We start from the raw sequence: 19,349 nt of genomic DNA, 5'->3' as shown, positions 1-19,349 counted from the left end.
CATCTACTCCACTATCAGTATCTTCCTCAGTCTTTTAACCCTTCCTACCTTTCTTCTTCACTTTTTACCTGCCTTCTCTGACCCAAGTCAAAGATGTCCTTCCACAACACCACCAGCACAGCCCACACCCCCCAGGTTTCGCTGTGGGCTCACAGGAGGACGTTCAGGGTGACCATGGCCAGGGCAATACCAGCACTCTGGATCCCCCTCCTCATTGCATGCCATGATGAAAGATCAGGAGGTTTCTAAGGCCACTAACTTTAGCTAGATTAAAGCTCTGATCATAGAGGCTTACGAGGCAGAAATAAAAGAAGCAACAGTAGCTGTAAAGATTGCCCTGTCTGTCCAGCAGGCTCTTTGTGAATAGAAGGAAGAGAAGCCTCTTTAGCAGGGATTTATTAAGCTACCTTCGGATTTCTTCCCAGCCCCCTGCTAGAGTATCTTGCAGCTGTGCATTTCACAGAGCCATGAGACAGTCTATGGGTGGATAAACTCTTCCTCTCCCAAAATCCTGCTTGCCTGGGAAGCCTTTAAGCAGCTGAACACACAGAGCAGATCAAAGAGAAGGCAGGAGATCTTATTTACCAGCTAATTCTCTTTGACTCTTCCCATTCCTTTGCTCAGCCCAGCCCACTGGAAATCAGAACATCTTCCTTGCTGCTGCAGGTCTGAGGCAGGCTCACTAGCGTGCAGGCTTGTACCAGTCCCTACTCTTAGCAGAAAATGGTGGAAGCCCAACATTTCATAGAATCATAGAATAACCAGGTGGGAAGAGACCCACCGGATTATCGAGTCCAACCATTCCTATCAAACACTAAACCATGTCCCTCAGCACCTCCTATATATATTTCTCCTATACTGCTTTTCCAAGGCTGCATCATGTGCCAAGACGTGGTTGAACCGCTGCGCGTGGCAGGATGACAAAGCTCTTGGACAGTCTTTCCAGCTGCCAGAAAGAGAAAAAATTGCTTTCCCAAGAGATGGCATCGCCTGAAGAGACAGAACCAGATCTGCACCCCCACTGTCAGCTGCCGGCTCCCCTGTCACACGTGTGGAACAACTACAAAGGATGCTCCTGTGATAAGGAGCTGAGTAAGGTCCCCTTCACACAGCAGTTAGTGGAAAAAGAAGCTGGGCAGGGCTCAGCTGCTTTGTGGATGCTCGCTAAGTACCACAAACAAGACTGTGAGCGTGGCCAGCAGTTCCTCATGGTTATCACAATTTTCTTCATTAACATGAGGTCAGAAACAATCTGAGAGGACTTATTTCATGCTCCAGTGGGTATCACAACACATCCCAGGGCAGGGAAAAACTGGCAGATACAGGATCATCCCCATCTTCCTGCCAGTCTGGGTGTGCCCTGAGCTCACACCCTTCTTAGGTTCCCAGACAGAGCTCCTGAAATACAATTCAATCAAAATGCTGAAAATTACCCAAACCTCCTAGCCTGCCCACGACTCCTTGAAAGCAGCTCTGCTGCTCATCTTCACGCGAGCTCTCCAGCATCATCTCCATTTTACAACCTCCTGCTTTGCAGCACAGCCGTGTGCTGCAGGACCCAGCAGAGACGACTGCTAGCGCCAGAACGAAAGCTCTGCAGATTCCCTTTCTCTGCAGGCTTTTGCAGCCGCACACGTACAACAGCATCCATTTGGTGCACCAGAGCCACGGGCGAGGGAAATGTCTGAAACCTGGAGTGAACACGGCATCAAACACAAGCCCTGAGCCATCTGCAGAGCACACACCATGCACACACTCCGCACTGAAGAGTTTAAGTTAAATGTTCTGCATTTAAGCAGAAAAATTGCAGAATCCACTGCAAGGAAAAAACCCCTGCAGTGCTCAGGCGCCTTCCTACAAGCCCCACAAATCTCTCCTTTCTTTGCCGCAGGGAAAACCAGCCACCAGCCACTTCTGCTGTGGTGCACCGAGCCAGGGCACCCAGGGACACAGAAGCAGGATTAAACCATCCTGCGCTGGGGAAGGGCCACATCCTGCACTTCCCAGAAGCTGCTCTAGACACCTGCCCTCAGTGCAAGCAGTGAGCCAGCTGTGCACCAGCCTCCATCCCCACGTGAAAAGACAGACAATGCTGCTATTTGGTGCTAGGCTCAAAGGATGCTGACACTGAAAAGGCGAGAGCAGAGTGCAACCAGAATCCTTATAAATTAAGAGAATTCAATAAGGAGATTTTGCTTACACTTGTGAACGGACCCAAAGCTTTGGACACTTTCTATTGCTAACCACGATGTTAACGTGTCTGTGCACTGTGCAGCACCACGGCAAGGGCTCTGGGGAAAACTGCATGATGCTGTGGCCTCAAAGGTGCAACGTTCTGATTGTGCAAAGACCCAAAGAGTGAGGCCCTGTCTAGAAACTGGGCAGAGCAAGGCTGCGTTCAACAAGCCAGGCTCAGACCTCACTGCCTGGTCACACCCATATTCATAGAATCATAGAATCACCAGGTTGGAAAAGACCCACTGGATCATTGAGTCCAACCATCCCCATCAATCACTAAACCACGTCCCTCAGCACCTCATCCACCCGTCCCTTAAACCCCTCCAGGGAAGGGGACTCAACCCCCTCCCTGGGCAGCCTCTGCCAGGGACCAATCACCCTCTCGGTGAAAAATTTTTTTCTGATGTCCAGCCTGAACCTCCCCTGGTGGAGCTTGAGGCCATTCCCTCTCGTCCTGTCCCCTGTCCCTTGGGAGAAGAGCCCAGCTCCCTCCTCTCCACAACCTCCTTTCAGGGAGTTGCACAGAGCAATGAGGTCTCCCCTCAGCCTCCTCTTCTCCAGGCTAAACACCCCCAGCTCTCTCAGATGCTCCTCTTGTTCTCCACCCCCTTCCCCAGCTTCGTTGCTCTTCTCTGGACTCGCTCCAGAGCCTCAACATCCTTCTTGTGCTGAGGGGCCAGAACTGACCCCAGGATTCGAGGAGCGGTCTCACCAGTGCCGAATCCAGAGGGAGAAGAACCTCCCTGGACCTGCTGGCCACGCCGTGTCTGATCCAAGCCAAGATGCCATTGGCCTTCTTGGCCACCTGGGCCACTGCTGGCTCATGGTCAGTTGCTGTCAACCAACCCCCCCAGGTCCTTCTCCTCCAGGCAGTTTCCAGCCAGACTTCTCCTAGTCTGGAGCTGCTCAGGGTTGTTGTGCCCCAAGTGCAGGACCTGGCATTTGGCCTCGTTAAACCTCATCCCATTGGTCTCTGCCCAGACCTTACACCCTGCTCCAGAACTGCATTGGGGGGTGGCTCAAGGCACTAAACCAGCAGAAGCAGAACCACTCACAAGCAGTTGTGCGTGACAGTGGTGCTATGGATCATCCTACCCCTGGTGAAATGCTGCTTTGGGGCACCAGCATCGCAGAGCGGGAGAGCATGGGAAGCCAGCGCCATGCCTACACCAGCCACCAGCCAGTTGCACCCTCCCAGTGTTGTCTCCAGCTTGAAAAACACACTGTCAAGATGCAAGGTGTGAGTTTATTGCTTACTTTGATCTCAGCTGCTCCCCCTTTTTTGATTTCACAGTGCTGACAACATTCGCTGCACCCTGACAGAAGTTCTGTGAATATTCAAGGCTGCCTCAGTAATGAAGATATTAAATATAAAAGATTCTTCATGCCTACACGAGTGATCTTAATCAGAGTGGATGGGACAGCAGCCACAAAGTGCTGAGGGACTCATGGTGCAGGAGATTTTCCCACGGCAAGAAAAACATTCAACGTATCTTCTCAGATTGGGCCTTCACTTCTTAAGTTATTTTGAGTTGTTTCAACACATGGACAGAAATTAAAACAATGATAATGGCACCATCTGCTTCAGCTACTGCCACACCACCGTGGCTGGCATTGCTCCTGCAGCAAAAGAAAGCCTGTCCTAGGGAAGAAGTGGAGTCAGGGGCGTTTTCCTAGAGAGCACTGTTTTCCTTCTACAGGACACAAGTTTGCAGCTCTCCTGAGTGCAGAGATTGCAGATGCAGAGGTGGTGTCCAACAGGCTACAGCCGAAAGGCTCTCACTGCTGCCACGAGGGAGGGAACGGACAGGGTATGCAGGCAGCCAGGTGAATCACAGAATCACTAGGTTGGAAAGAACCCACTGGATCATCAAGTCCAACCATTCCCATCAATCACTAAACGTCCCTCAGCACCTCGTCCACCTGTCCCTTAAACCCCTCCAGGGAAGGTGACTCAATCCCCTCCCTGGGCAGCCTCTGCCACTGCCCAATGACCCTTTCTGTGAAAAATTTTTTGCTAATGTATGTCCAGCCTGAACCTCCCCTGGTGGAGCTTGAGGCCATTCCCTCTCATCCTGTCCCCTGTCACTTGGGAGAAGAGCCCAGCTCCCTCCTCTCCACAACCTCCTTTCAGGGAGTTGCACAGAGCAATGAGGTCTCCCCTCAAGCTCCTCTTCTCCAGGCTAAACACCCCCAGCTCTCTCAGCCCTTCCTCTTGTTCTCCAGCCCCCTCACCAGCTTCATTGCTCTTCTCTGGACACACTCTGGAGCCTCAACGTCCTTCTTGTGGTGATGGGCCCAGAACTGACCCCAGGATTTGAGGAGCGGTCTCACCAGTGCAAGTCCAGAGGGAGAAGAACCTCCCTGGACTTGCTGGCCACGTCATTTCTGATCCAAGCCAAGATGCCATTAGCCTTCTTGCTGGCTCATGTTCAGTCGCTGTCAACCAACACCCCCCAGGTCCTTCTCCTCCAGGCAGTCTCCAGCCAGACTTCTCCTAGTCTGGAGCTGCTCAGGGTTGTTCTGCCCCAAGTGCAGGACCCGGCATTTGGCCTTGTTAAACCTCATCCCATTGGTCTCAGCCCATGGTTCCAGCCTGTTCAGATCCCTTTGGAGCCTCCCGACCCTCCAGCAGATCCAGCTTCCACCCAGCTTAGTGTCATCAGCAAACTTGCTAAGGGTGCACTCGATGCCTTCATCCAGGTCATTGATAAAGACATTGAACAGGGCTGGACCCAGCACTGAGCCCTGGGGACACCACTTGTCACTGGCCGCCAGCTGGATTTTATTTCAGCAAGCTGTTACTTTTAGCCACTTGACACTCAAATCGGGCACCAAACACCCTTCTGGCCAGGCAGTGCCCAGTTCCAGCAGCCCAAAAGTGGTTGAACACTGGAAGGCAGCAGGCTGCCCGGTCCGGACAGCCTCTCCATACACGCGGTGCAAGGAGACAGACGCACTCTGGACACACTGGCTTCTTACCCTAGACAGAAATAAACACGCCAGATCTCACAAGCCTTCAGGGCTACGGCAGGACTTGTCCTCACCCAGCAGTCACTATGCAGCAAGACAGGGCTCAGGGAAGGCGATTTTAGCTTCTGTGTAGCTTTTCTCCATTGTTTTTGCTATTCGTGACTCAGACACTTCAGATGAGGTCAAAAGTCATAATGTGTTTCCTGAATATCTTCTTTTTTTTTTTGCCTAAGGCCAAAAGACACAAACAATAGGGCATTCATCAAGCATTTTCACTACACTTACAACTCCCTTCTCATGTTATTACAAAATAGCAGAAAACACAATGCTCCCTCAAAATGTTCACTATGATATTTATTATTATTTTTTTATTATTATTAAATCAGAAAGGGCAGCTCTTAAGCTCCTGCTTTTAAAACAACAAAAGCCCAACAGAAGCTGCAGTTGTACTTTTATTTTTCATAAGCAGAGAGCACAGTTTGAAACATGCTGAGGCACAAGACAAGGATTTTCAAGTGAGTAAAGGTGAACAACAAATATAAACCTCTACACACAAAACACATCCTTACAGAGCACTCAGATGTCTGGCTCCAGCTGGTCTTCACCCAGTTTGGACCACTCGGGATGACAATCAGGTAGCAATCTGTCTTGCCTTGATCCCAGTTTTACTGAGCCAATGAGCAGATTTACAACAGAAGCGGATGCGTGCAGTGTGGGTAGTGACAACCCACTTGGGAAGCTAGACCATAAATTCAGCCAGCTGTAAAACCATTATTCCCCTCCCAACTCAAGGGCTAAAGGAGAAGCAAGTTCAAAAATCAGAATCCATGAGCATTTCAACCTCCCCAGGAATGAGCTGGAAACTCAGCCGGTGCCCATCTTCCTTTCCACAGGGTTGAAGAGTGGAAACTGCCAAATCTTAGACTGCCTCAAGTCTAGGAATTCAGGCTCAATCCTACCCAGTACATTTGTTAAAAATAAATGAGGTGCAATCAGTCTCCTCAGGGATTTTATCCCCTTTCAGCTCTAAATGCAGCTCTGCTGCCACATGTATGATATGTATAAAGGGACAGCCTGCTTCAGAGCCTTACTTCTTGCTTAAAATAATATTGCTCCCGGTCTCAGGTTACGAGGGATCCATTCACATTCAAAATAGTCACAGGCTCTCTCTAAATCACTAATACAAAGGCTGGAATAAACAGGGCTGCTTTTTATCGCAGTGCATGAGCAGAAACAGACTATTTGCGAGGCTCTGACCACACCTAGAGCCGCAGTGCTTTGTCATTCCTTATCGAGGGAAGCAGAGAGCGGTGGACTGCTGCTGGGAGATGCTGGCTTCTGGTCTCACACTGACTGCGGGCAGCAGCAAAGCAAACTCCCCCACAGCCCAACAGTTCACTTGCCTTACACGACTGCCCATTTTTACAGACAGGAAGGGTTCAGGGCATTTCTCTCTCCGCAGACTGCAGGACTGTAGTGCTTAGCAATCCCGACTCAGTTCCAACTCGTTTTGCTCACCTTGATCTCCCTTCAGCATCACCCAGGTCTGCCCATCGCCTTCTGCTAGAGGGGATGTTCTGCCATTTCACTGCTACAGCCACTGTACAGGGTTCCTCCACTCAAGAACTTAAGCATCAAGAGGCTCTTTGATGTTGATAGAGCAAACAAAGTCATGAAGAGATTTTCGACTCCATAAGGGAAGCACCTGAGCAAAAATAACTAATGGAACATGCTTCAGAGCCGAGCCCAGACCGCCGACTGCCATGACAACAAACCCTATTTAGGTACAATAAAAGCAGGGACATACCTGAGAGATTAAGCATTAATAAGGGCCTTCACATTAAATAGAATTCAGGACTCTTCTCTCCTGGAGGAGCCCAAGGGAAGGGAGGAGCTGGCAAGGTAATTTGGCTAACATGGAAACAGGGGAAAGGCAACACTCATGCAAAGCAGGCTACAAAACCACGAAAAAAGGATGCAGTGATGACAAGCTCAGCAGTGCTGCTGCTGAGAGATCCCCTGTGCTGGAAGCCCAGTCCATCCTGCAGGGATCTGAGCCCTGTCTTGCTCTCAGCAAGGGCCCAAGGCAAGGGACAGGCAAGCAACAGCTGCCTCCGTCCGGAGAGGGCAGAACACAGATCCGGGTCTGCCAGGCAAGATCTAGAAAGGACAGGAAAGAGGAGAGGACAGCGAAGATTGATGAGAACAGACGGAAGAGAGGACAGCATGACCACGTGTGCACAGGGCACTTGGATCTGGCAGGTGCCCAAGATCACACAACGTTCAGGACACACCAAAACCCGGGTGCACTGTGGTGGGCTGCTTCCTCCAGCTCACAGGAGCCCTTTTTACAGACCACAACCCCTGCGAGCCTCCTCTCCACAAGGCCCAGACTCACAGGTCAACTCCAACACGCTCATTTTGGCCCTATCTTTCCCGACTCTCTTCCCTTGCTTACTGATCAGCAGTGACTACAAACACCAGAGCCTGAGCACTAGATTTCTCGCTGGACTTGCACCCGCTCTCCTTTTTGTACCCGACAGCAGCATTTACCACTTTCCTTTGCAGATGCCTGCCAGGCTCTCCATTATTACACTAGAAGATGCCAAGAGAAAATCATGTCCAATTTGATGTCCGTTGTTGAAAGCTACTTCCACAAACCCCTCCAACTTGCTCCAGGGAGCATCGCCTGTCACAATAATGAGGCAGCAGGTAAAACCACATATAAAGTGGAAACTTCAAAGGACAGAATTTGTATGCAAAGTCCACCCTTGAGCTCAAAATAAGTGAGAGCTGAAAATGAACCACAAAAGGCAATTCTGCCTCTGGACTAAATCCCAGTGCTGGGCTCACTAACACCTGCTGTGGGACGAGCTACAGCTACTGCAGAGAGCACATGAATTCCCCCTCTGTAACACAACCACACAAGGCAGCTGCCCATCGCTTTGCCTCACACCTTGACTTGGACAGGCCTGGTTTGCCCTCAGCTTGGTGGGAAAGTGTATTGCTGGCCAGATGTGTTCCCTGCAGGAGGAAGCTCAAATGAAGTGACACACCTCAGAGAAAGCAGAACTGCTTGCGAGCAAGACAGGCACCTTCCTGGTAAGGCCCATGACCTACATTAGGCTTTGGTCAAATAAAAGATGAAATGATTTTTAGGCAGGGAATAATCTCACCACTCTGAACACCTCCCTTACTTCTCCAATTTCAACTTCAAAAGGACATCCCAGCACTTTCCAGTGTATGGAAGACCTCCACGGCCAGCACAAACAGGAACATTGCTGAGCTGGACGTGTTCAAGGATCGTAGGAGAGGGTCCTTCAGGTTTTGAGCCATTTACAAACACCTCAAGGAATTTCCTTCTGCAACAAGTGACTTGATACGCTGAAGAAACCCATCTGAAATCACATGAGGCACTTCTACGCAGACAGCCTAGGGCAGGAGCTGATGGGCAGCCGTGAACTGAAATGCTGACAAGAGGCAGAAATTCTGGCAGCTCTGTCACACACGGCATTCAAAACCACGAACACAAGTGGTTTCATCCCCTCTCCAAGTGCTGAAGCTTCTCCACGAACGGCAGCCTTTAACACAGCCTTCCTTCCTACGGACTCATAAAATCTGTCCCTAAGACCGCACCTTATCCTGCAATAACTCCCATCAGCCTTTGTCTTTCCCGGGTGCCTTAGAGCATCGCGCAGACAGCTGAGCCGCAACTCATTGGGAGCAACACTCGCACTGAACAGCTACCAGGAAAGACCCACGTCCTTTCCCAGGACACCAAAGACTCCAAAGAAACACAGGAGGGTGGGCACAGAGGCAAAGAGGGACAGACTGAGACTGGATCTGCTCTAGGAAGAGCAGGCAGGGCAGGTACAGAGGGGAGGCTGCAAAGGTGGAAATAATTAGCCCAACTGCAGCGATAATCCTTTTAGCTTAACAGAAGGTATCCCCTGGTGCTCCCTTTCCTTGGATATTTAAAGAAAAAACAGGGAAACCAGGAGCCACCCCACACGTAATGACTGCCTTTACGAATCAGACTGCTTGGGAGGGAAAGGGAAAAAAAATAAGTGGATTGATTTCTAAGGAGAATGAAAGGCTCATCAGACTTGCAAAGAAAATCTGCTCCAGTCTAAAGACATGGATACGATTCCTCCAGCCTCCAGCGTAAACGGCATATGCTTTCCAGAGTCATGTCAGAAAATAGCCTACAACCAGCAGATTTCAGTGTAAAATGGAGCTCTGACATGGAGATGGAGGAGATCCATCCTGCTGCAAAAGATTCACAGATCCATTCAGTGCATCACAGCTCAGCTCTCCTTACAAACCACAGAAGGGATTACCTGAAGGGCCACAATTCTCTGCTACAGCCACCACACCCTGCAAGAACAGCTTGGGATCCATGCTACAAGGCCAGTGGGAGCAATGCTATGGGGAGCAGACACTCCACCACTCAGGCTTCTCCAAGAGGGAGCAATGATCCAAACTGAGGGTGCACCTCTAGCAATGAAGTTCCTACTGGGAATAAAAGGGAACAACCACCCTCAGCACTTCCCTTCAGACACTGCTTCACGATCCAATTTTCAGTGCTTCACAAACCAAAAGAGACTTGTCAGAAAGCCTGGACACAGACACACCCCAGCACCGGCATCTCACTTGGCAACACCAAATGCCTGGTACACACACAGACACCCCGACAGGCAGAGATGCTGCAGCATCAGGACAATTTGCTACCCCCCTGCTCTCAGAAGAAACAGCAGAGACACCACCTCAAAAGCATTTTCAACATGGCCTTCCCCAGCCATTGTAACAGTCCCATGGTGCTGCGAAGCCCAGCTTCTGAGTGAGGATAGAAACGTCACCCAGGACCAATTTGCTCTGCTCCCTGCCCCTACAGGGTAAGAAGGGCTCAGCTACGCCCCAGCACACATGCAAGGAGCAAGGCGGTACCAAAATGCTTCCAAATCCTGCGGCTGGCAAAACCCTGACAAAAGACAATGATGCAACACAGATCCACGAGGATGCAAAGAAGAACCATTCTATGAAACGACACAGAGGAGCGTGAGAAGCAGAAGATTAAGACATCCACCTTACTAGCCTCAACAAGTGTCCCTCGAGAGATACACAAGGGGCAGCCTCAACCTGGAAAGAGCCATTGCAGAGCCACATTGCCCTCATTTTGATGCTATGGGGACTGCTCTCCTGGCCAGGGGAAGACTTCCCCGCAGTTTTCGGGAAGGAAATGAGAAATAGAATCATAGCATCATTATATTGGAAAAGATCTTAGAGATTATCATCTCCAACTGTACCTGTCTACTACTAAATCACGTCCCCAAGCACCTCACCTGCTCGCTTTTTAAACACCTCCAGGGACGGTGACTCAACCACCTCCCTGGGCAGCCTGTTCCACTGCTTGATAACCCTTTCTATGAAGAAATCTTTCCTAACGTCCGATCTAAACTTCCCCTGACGCAACTTGACACCATTCCCTCCTGCCCTAGAAAGCTGCAGCACTATTTGTTAAGGACACATAAAAATGTTTACTTGGTCCATCTGGGTCCTGCTGCAATTATAACTTATTAAGCAGAGAGGGAATGGGACAGTTTGACTGGACTGACTTGAGAAGGAGGAGGCCGAAAGCAGAGGGCACAGAGGCAACGCAGAGGAACGGATGCAGGATGAGAACACCTATATTAGAAACCTGACCCATAAAAACTTAACACTACTTGAAAAGGGTCAGTAATGAGGGAAGGAGGGACACAAAGCCCATACTATCAACCTTGCCACCTGCAGGGACTGGAGCCCTCTCCTCTCCATTGGAGCTCCCTACAAGGTGCACAGAGGTCCTGCCACTTCTGTCCTCATCTCAGCTAATCCCAGCTGATGAAGGATAAATGTCCATGTCTTATCTGTCATGCCACCTGCCCCTTAGAGGGAGCTGACAGCCTGGCTCTCCTGGGCAATGACCATGACATCTTGATGTGTCGCGTGTTCACTTCAGATGGGACCTTTGCAACAAGTTCACCCAAAAGCTGAGGATCAGCAGTGAGCTATTGCAGAACAGGGCTGAACAAACAGCCCTTTAGGGAGAACAGAGTCTTCCTTTAAAGGCTTCCAAGGATGACAACCATGCTTCACGCTTTCACTCACTGAAATAAGCAGAGCTGGTTTAGTTCCAGTTTCTCGAGGGTCAACATCTGCCCATTTTGGTGGGCAAGATGAAGAGACCGGCAGCACAAGACACCTCTGTGCACATACTAATAACATCTTAAATGAAAAAAGAGCTCACCAGACGCTTCACATTCAGCTATACGCGTTCAAGACTCAATTGTGCTAAGATCTTCTCATGCTGCAGTCAAACCATATGGAGGATGGAGACTCAGGCAACCAACCTGTGGGACAGGCATCACCTTTCCCAGGAGCACAACACCTGGGTCTCAAAAGCAAACCCCACCTGCATCTTAATTGCAAAGTCCTGAATACAAACCTTCGTTTCCAAGGGCATTCAGCAGCACATTGATCCTATGCTGGCACAGGGAAGCACGCCACAGCCTTCCCAACACCATTATTCTATCTAGAGCGAGAATAAGAAAACGCAGCTCTATCAGGTATGAATTATCTGCCTGGACAACCTTCATGGATTGCAGGTCAGCCAGCCAGCACCTCCTTTTTCCCCTAAAATGTGCGGCTGAGGAGAAAAAACAAGCATTTCGCATAGCAAGATGGAACAAAGCGTAACCGGGTTAGGCTCTTACTCATTTCTAGAGACAATTAATACTCCTCCTCTCAAGATCAGCCTGGAAATGCCCAACTGAGACCTGTTTTAATGACCACCTTCAGGAAAAAAAAATTTTAAAAAGGCAAAAAAATCTGAACCGCTGCAAAGGAAAAGCATAAAAAATAAAGAAAAAGTCATCAGCTGCAAGACAGCAGCAAATTAATGACCCTCAGCAGGGAAATTGGGTCCCGCACAGTCACACACGCGTTTGGCACCTGCGGGTCCCCAGATGATGCGGCTGCAGCGGAGCCACCCGTGGATGGAAGGAGAAGCTCCAGGATTGCGTTTAAAGAGAAAAATTTAAAAAATAAATAAATGAATGGGGAAAATAAATAAATAAATGCGTTTTCTCGCAGGGAGGGACCCCGAACGCAGCGGTTTGTGCCCCCGGGGTGGGTTTAAATGCCCCGCAACGCCCGGGAAGGGTGACTGGGCGTTCGCCTCGGTGAGATGGGGCTGAAAACAAAGAAAAAACGGGAAAACGGGGGAAAAAAACCGCCGGTAACGGCCCCCGGTAACGCCTCAACCCCCCCGCCTCGTCTCCACAATCCCCAGGAAAAGGGAGAGGGATGGGGAATAGACGAGGGGATGGGGAATAGACGAGGGGCTGGTGGCCCCCTCCCTTCAACATCCCCATCTCTCCCGGTCCTACCTGCCGGTGCGGGGCGGCGGCGGCGGCGGCGGGGGCGCGCGCTCGGGAACCTTCGCCGTGAGGGGAGGGGGGCGCGGCGGGAGCGCGCATGCGCGGCGGGGCTCGAGCCCCCCCCCCCCCCCCCCCGCTCCAAGCCGGTCGAGGCCCGCGCATGCGCAGAAGGAGGGAGCGGCCGCCGCGCTCTTTTGTTTGAGGGAGGCGCGCGGCTGCCTCACACCACCCCCCCCAAGCCCCAAGGTGGCGTTTTAGCCTAATGTCCAGCCTCACGGGGCCCCCATTTTCACCTGACGGTGAAAATGGGGGCCCCGTGAGGCTGGACATTAGGAAAAAACTTCACAGAAAGGGTCATTGGTCCCTGGCAGAGGCTGCCCAGGGAGGGGGTTGAGTCCCCTTCCCTGGAGGGGTTTAAGGGACGGGAGGACGAGGTGCTGAGGGACATGGGTTAGTGATTGATGGGAATGGTTGGACTCGATGATCCAGTGGGTCTTTTCCAACCTGGTGATTCTATGATTTTGGCTCGTTGGCACGAGATGGATGGGGTCTTGCAGCCGGCCCTGCCGCATGGGCACCTTCAGGGTCCAAGGAGGCGTCCAAGGAGCTGGAAAACACTAACGGCTCCCTCACCACCAACGCCATCCCCTCTCCTTCATCACCATCCCCTCTCCTTGGTCGCCATCCACTCACGTTCTTTGCCATCCCCTCTCCTTCATTGCCATCCCCTCCCCTTCGTCACCATGCCCTCTCCTTCGTCGCCATCCCCCTTCCTTCATCACCATCCTCTCTCCTTCCTCGCCATCCTCCCTCCTTCCTCGCCATCCCCTCTCTTTCCTTGCCATCCCCTCTCCTTCGTCTCCACCCCCTCTCCTTCCTCGCTATCCCCTATCCTTCATTGCCATCCCCCCTCCTTCCTCGCCATTCCCCTCTCCTTCATTGCCATCCCCCCTTCCTCATTGCCATCCCCCCTCCTTCGTCACCATCCCCTGTCCTTCATTGCCATCCCCCCTCCTTTGCCACCATCTCCTCTCCTTCGCCTCCACTCCCTCTCCTTCGTCTCCATCCCCCCTCCTTCCTCACCATCCCCCCTCCTTCCTCGCTATCCCCCTCCTTCCTTGCCATTCCCCCTCTTTCCTTGCCATCCCCTCTCCTTCCTCGCCATTCCCCCTCTTTCCTTGCCATCCCCTCTCCTTCCTCGCCATGCCCTTTCCTTCCTTGCCATCCCCCCTTCTTCGTCTCCACCCCCTCTCCTTCCTCGCCATCCCCCTCTCCTTCCTCGCCATCCCCCTTCCTTCCTCGCCATCCCCCCTTCTTCGTCTCCACCCCCCCTCCTTCCTCGCCATCCCCCCTCCTTCCTCGCCATCCCCTCTCCTTCCTCTCCATCCCCTCTCCTTCCTCGCCATCCCCTCTCCTTCCTCGCCATCCCCTCTCCTTCCAAGCCATCCCCCTTCCTTCATCACCACCCCCTCCTTCCTCGCCATCCCCTCTCCTTCCATGCCAGCCCCTAGCAGGAAACATGGACTGCAGCCATCGTGTTTAAAGTCTGCCGCTGTGTTTAAAAGACGGGTGGATGAGGTGCTGAGGGACATGGTTTAGTGATTGATGGGAATGGTTGGACTTGATGATCCAGTGGGTCCTTTCCAACCTAGTGATTCTATGATTCTATGATTCTATTCAGTCCACTGGTAAGCTCCATGCTAACAAAGGGAAAACAGCCTTCCACCCAAGGCCAGCAGCTCTGCAGCCGTTACCCACACGCCTCCAGCTTCATGTACAACAGATCGACATGGAGAAGCCGTGGTGGCTGCTGTAATCGGCATCTGGTTCAAGAGATGAGGCAGGCAGTGGTGCACAGGAGCACCGGGGTTCCCCTGCCACCCAGTATAGAACCCTCAGTCCAGCCTGAAATACTGGAAAGCAGAGAGACAGGCTGAAGAAACGAGTCATTCTCAGAAAAAAAATCCCCCTTCACCTTGCCTGCTTCATATGGAACCTGCAGCACCAGAGGTTTTTAACAGGAGGCCGGACTGGAAACAGTCCATCTCAGTTTGGAATAAAGGTCTCAAGGTATCTTGTGGCCTCATGGAGAGTCAAAGCCCTTCCCTTTCTACAGTATCAATAACTTCCTAAGTACAAAGTACAATAATTTGAGGGGGAAAAATTCTGGATTATGAACATGCAACACCGTGAAGTAGTTTTTTCAGGTCAGTAGAAACAGGCGAGGTATCTAAAACCACGGGTACAGCTCTTTTCCGCCCCTTTTTAAACTGGCGAACAAGTATCTATTTTAAATTAGTTGGAGGATTTTCCCAGGGTAGACACATCTCCACAAAAAAACACCACTGCTTTGGGAACAGTAAAATAAAAGATCCAGTGCTACAAGGGGATCTGTGCTTGTGAGGAAAGGAACGAGGTGAATTTGAACAGAAGAGTGCAAGCAGCTAGAGTCCAATTCTGGAACTGCAGCTCTTCCTACAGGCGATACAGAAGCACTGAGAACACAAGATTGAATGTGAATCAGTCATCTAACAGGACTATTTCTTCATCTAAAGGTGACAAAACCAAAAGGGACTCCCTGCCCTCATTTGTTAACACAAAGTACTTGGGATGGTGACATGTGGCTTCCTGCAGTCACCTCAAAGCTCAGCTTTGCCTGCTCTCCAGGCACTGATTCCCCTTGGATCCAGGCAATCACGGGCCGGGAAGCACCGTTACCCAGATCCAGCTGATGTTCAGGCACAGCCACTCTTCCCACATTCTCGCTTTTTAGAAGATAAAAGGCTGGTCAAGAATTAAACACAGCAGCGAGGTGAACCCCAGCACTGCCAGCTGGGGTTCCCAGAAAAAATGCTCCACACGTCGTAAGCCAGTGAGCAAAGACCCATCAAATGGCTGTTGGATTCTATCTATTTTCAGAGAAGTGGAAGCACGTGGATCTTCTTGGTAAGCAAGATTACTGCAAAGAAAGAATCAAATCTTCATCCGGCTTCTCACCAACACCCTGCAGGGACAACAAGAACATGGGCTGAATGTCCATGTCAGAACTGGGAGGAGGCTGCCGCGTTCAGGTGCTCTTGCTCCCCACACCTCACCCACACCTCGAGCTTCCTGCAGATCCATCCCCAAGGCTCCACGGTGCAGCAAGACACTCATTTTGTATTATATCTCAAGTGCAGCAACCCTCTTGGCAGGCAGATGCTGTTTTGGCCTGGGTGGATGCAGGATGCTGCTGCAGGAATGCCTCGATGTTACGGGAACTGCTGGAAGAGTTTGAGTCCCGAGGTGCAGCTGAGTGCTGCCAGCCCCAAGAGAAATGAACTCAAGGCAATAGCTCTTCTGCTGGCTAAGAGGAACTGAGAGAAACACCGCAGGCAGATTTCCTACCTGGACCCACAGCAGGCTGACGGCTGGCATCGACTTTAATCACTGCAGAGCTCTTGTGGCTACTTCTTGTTCGTGGGGGGTTGCTTACGGGGAAAAGGATCTGTGAATTTATCCTACCATTCTAACTCAGTCCAGGCTCTTTATTCCTCCCATTCCTGTCATCCCACACTGCTGCTAGCTACAAAAAAAAGACGCTATTTTTAACATCAAATTATAAAGGAAACCTTTAGGAAGGAAAGCGTTAAGTGTTTAGCTTCCATGTCTGTTTCCTCATTCATAACACAGGGCTCATTTTCCTTGCAGGTGAGTTTTGCAGCTGGTTTCATGACTGTATCAAGCTGTATCGTAGGGTCAGGTGGCATTTCTCAGGTCTCACCTGCAAAACTGCAGCTGTGTGGGTGAATATTGGGTTATAGTGAGTTTAATTCTGATGTCCTCAGGGACACACACTGCTTCATTTCGGTCACCTAAAGCAGATTAAAGATGGCTTTTGCAAAACCATAATGGCCCTAGCTGCAAAGAAATAGTCAAATTCTGCACTAGCTTCATTCCATTACAGCGCTACCGAGACCCCGTTTGCAACCTGGCTCTTCAAGTTCACCTCAAAATAAAAGGAAATGGGTTAATAGCTTTCAAAATGGTTTCTAGCAAGGAGACAGGATTGATCTTTCTGAAATAATTCCAGATGCTATGGAATGCTGATAGATCACAGGCTGACCCCTTCCTAAATAAGGAAGCCCCAGGCAGACGCAGACCCCAGGTTCCTTTCCCGGGGCACGGCTGCTGATGCCCACATGGCATCGGACTAGGGAGCCAGCTGGGTTTCGTAAGCTCGCCTGCTCTGAAGCTTCTCCACGGAGATGGCAGCAGGGAGCTGGGCGTTACACAAGCATTTTCCCAGCCACGCTTGTGCCCTCTCGATAACAGAAGAACAGTAGGGAATACCCAGACCCGTGCTGAGCAGACAGAGCACGGCTCATGCAAACCTGCCCCAGCAGCTCCGACTCTCCGTGCAACTGGATGGGGGGGATCATAGCTAAGCTGGCTCCATGCCTCACAAGCTGAAATTAAACGCACACATTTGTGACTCGAACAGCGTCTTCTTCCACTGAAGTCAACTTACTTTTCATTTTCCCAGGCAATTGGAGCATGATATGCCCCGATAGCCCCCGCTGAGCTGTAAAGATGCGAATCAGAGACAGAAACAGCCTCGGTGTTAGGACTGTGCAGGCAGCGAGCGGCTGTGACTCAGCAGAAAGAGCCAGCAGGCAAGGTCCTCACCTCTCAGCGGCACTGAGCATGGGAAAAACAACTTCCCCACTTCCCTCCGATCGCTGCAGCAAACGGGGAGATCTGACAACTGGAGGCCAAGGCACTTAGACCATCTTAGACCCTTCCTCTGAACCCCACCCTAGCTGGAAAGAGATTGTTCATTTTTCTTTCCAGTTGAGCATTGTGGAAGGCGCACAGACACCTACAAATAGAAGATAAGGCACAATATCCCTAAGGAAATACTTGTTTTAAATTAATCATTATTATGTTTCTACAAGAGGGTTTCCAGATCACTTAAACCCCGTGTATCTGTAAGAGGCAGAGCTGACTCAACAGGGAGTTATAGGATGTTTCCACTTAAGTGACCTTGAGGGAATTGTGAGGTTCCTGGCCTCACATCAAATAAAGTTGGGACTCTCTTGGTCCTGGTGTCGTGGAAGGGCAGCGAGTGCAAGCAGAAGGATGCCGTACACCTGCGTCCCCAAGATGCAGAGTTTGCTGGTGCTTCTCTGTAGACCCTGCTCAAAAGTATGGTAGAAGATTGCATTCTGCATTCCCATGAAATATCTCGCCCAGGGAGGGGGTTGAGTCCCCTTCCCTGGAGGGTTTTAAGGGCCGGGTGGACGAGGTGCTGAGGAACATGGGTTAGTGATTGATGGGAATGGTTGGACTCGCTGATCCAGCAGTTCCTTTCCAACCTGGTGATTCTATGATTCTATGAGCAGGTTTTGCGGTGAAGTTGTCACATTGGCACAGAGGCACCGGGAGCCCTTAGCTGCTGGATACCAGGAGGACACAGCAGCAGGAGCAGCGTGGGGGCTCATCCTGGGCACCCACAGCCAGCCACACGTCACCTGCCGGGGCTGCACAGGGTTTTGGGAGCCTTCCAGGGGGTTTTGGGAGCTACCTGCTGTTATGTTCTGGGCCCCTCACCACAAGAAGGATGTTGAGGCTCTGGAGCGAGTCCAGAGAAGAGCAACAAAGCTGGTGAGGGGGCTGGAGAAGAAGAGGAGCATCTGAGAGAGCTGGGGGTGTTTAGCCTGGAGAAGAGGAGGCTGAGGGGAGACCTCATTGCTCTCTGCAACTCCCTGAGAGGAGGTTGTGGAGAGGAGGGAGCTGGGCTCTTCTCCCAAGGGACAGGGGACAGGACGAGAGGGAATGGCCTCAAGCTCCATCAGGGGAGATTTAGGCTGGACATTAGGAAAAAATATTTCACGGCAAGGGTGATTGGTCCCTGGCAGAGGCTGCCCAGGGAGGGGGTTGAGTCCCCTTCCCTGGAGGGGTTTAAGGGCCGGGTGGACGAGGTGCTGAGGGACATGGGTTAGTGATTGATGGGAATGGCTGGACTCGATGGTCTGGTGGGTCTTTTCCAACCTGTTGATTCTATGATTCTATGATTCTATGATCAGGGCTCAGTGTCCAGCGTCCAGCCCACCCTGCGGCCTCCGGCACGGGCAGCAAGCACACCTCAATGCCTCTGGCTGGGCGGGTGTGCAAGCCCCGGTGGCCCTGGGACGATGACATGCCATGAGCACAGCTTCCAACCCACCAAGTGTGCAAAGCACAAGTGTGCAAGGCACAACCCTGCCAGCAGGGTGAGCGTGCAAGGCAAACGCCTGCCAGCACGGACAGTGGAGCAAGACACAGCCTCTGCCGGCGCCCTGCGTGTGCAAGGGACCGCTCTGCCGGCGTGGGAGCGTGAGCGCACGCTGCGTGTGCAAAACGCAGTGAGTGTGCAAGGGCCCCTCGGCCCGCTCGGCCAGCCTGCAAGGCACAGCCCCGACCACACGGGGGCGCGCGAGACCCACCCCCGCTGCCCCGCGGAGAGCGGGGCGAGCGGCTGCAGCGCCGCCTCGGGACCGGCAGGGGGCGCTGTGTGTGTGTGGGGGGGGGGTATGGGTGGAGGAGCTGCAGTGGAGCTTTGGAGCCGGCAGGGGGCGCAGCTGCAGCGCCGCTTTGGAACCGGTAGGGGGCGCGCGGCGGGGTGGGAGTGGGGTGGCCGACGGCTGCAGCGGCGCTTTGGGACCCGCAGGGGGCGCGGATAGAGGGGGGGTGGGGGGG

The 19,349-nt window shown here is 51.9% G+C and overlaps 1 protein-coding gene across 15 annotated transcripts in view; it reads right to left on the bottom strand.

The window, feature by feature from the left end:
- The window catches only part of MAPT (microtubule associated protein tau), a 47,594-nt gene extending 34,882 nt beyond the window's left edge, over window positions 1–12,712 (bottom strand). For all 15 annotated transcript variants that reach the window (XR_011339160.1, XR_011339161.1, XM_069877284.1 and 12 more), the window contains exon 1: window positions 12,639–12,712. The gene's annotated coding sequence lies outside the window, so the exon portion shown is untranslated. The remainder of the gene's footprint in view (window positions 1–12,638) is intronic.
- Between the last annotated feature and the right edge of the window lie 6,637 nt (window positions 12,713–19,349).

The sequence above is a fragment of the Phaenicophaeus curvirostris genome, chromosome 26, assembly GCF_032191515.1.
Source record: "Phaenicophaeus curvirostris isolate KB17595 chromosome 26, BPBGC_Pcur_1.0, whole genome shotgun sequence".
Classification (NCBI taxonomy): Eukaryota; Metazoa; Chordata; class Aves; order Cuculiformes; family Cuculidae; genus Phaenicophaeus; species Phaenicophaeus curvirostris.
Note: the sequence above shows the minus strand (reverse complement) of the source record. Positions and strands in the feature narration are given on the sequence as shown.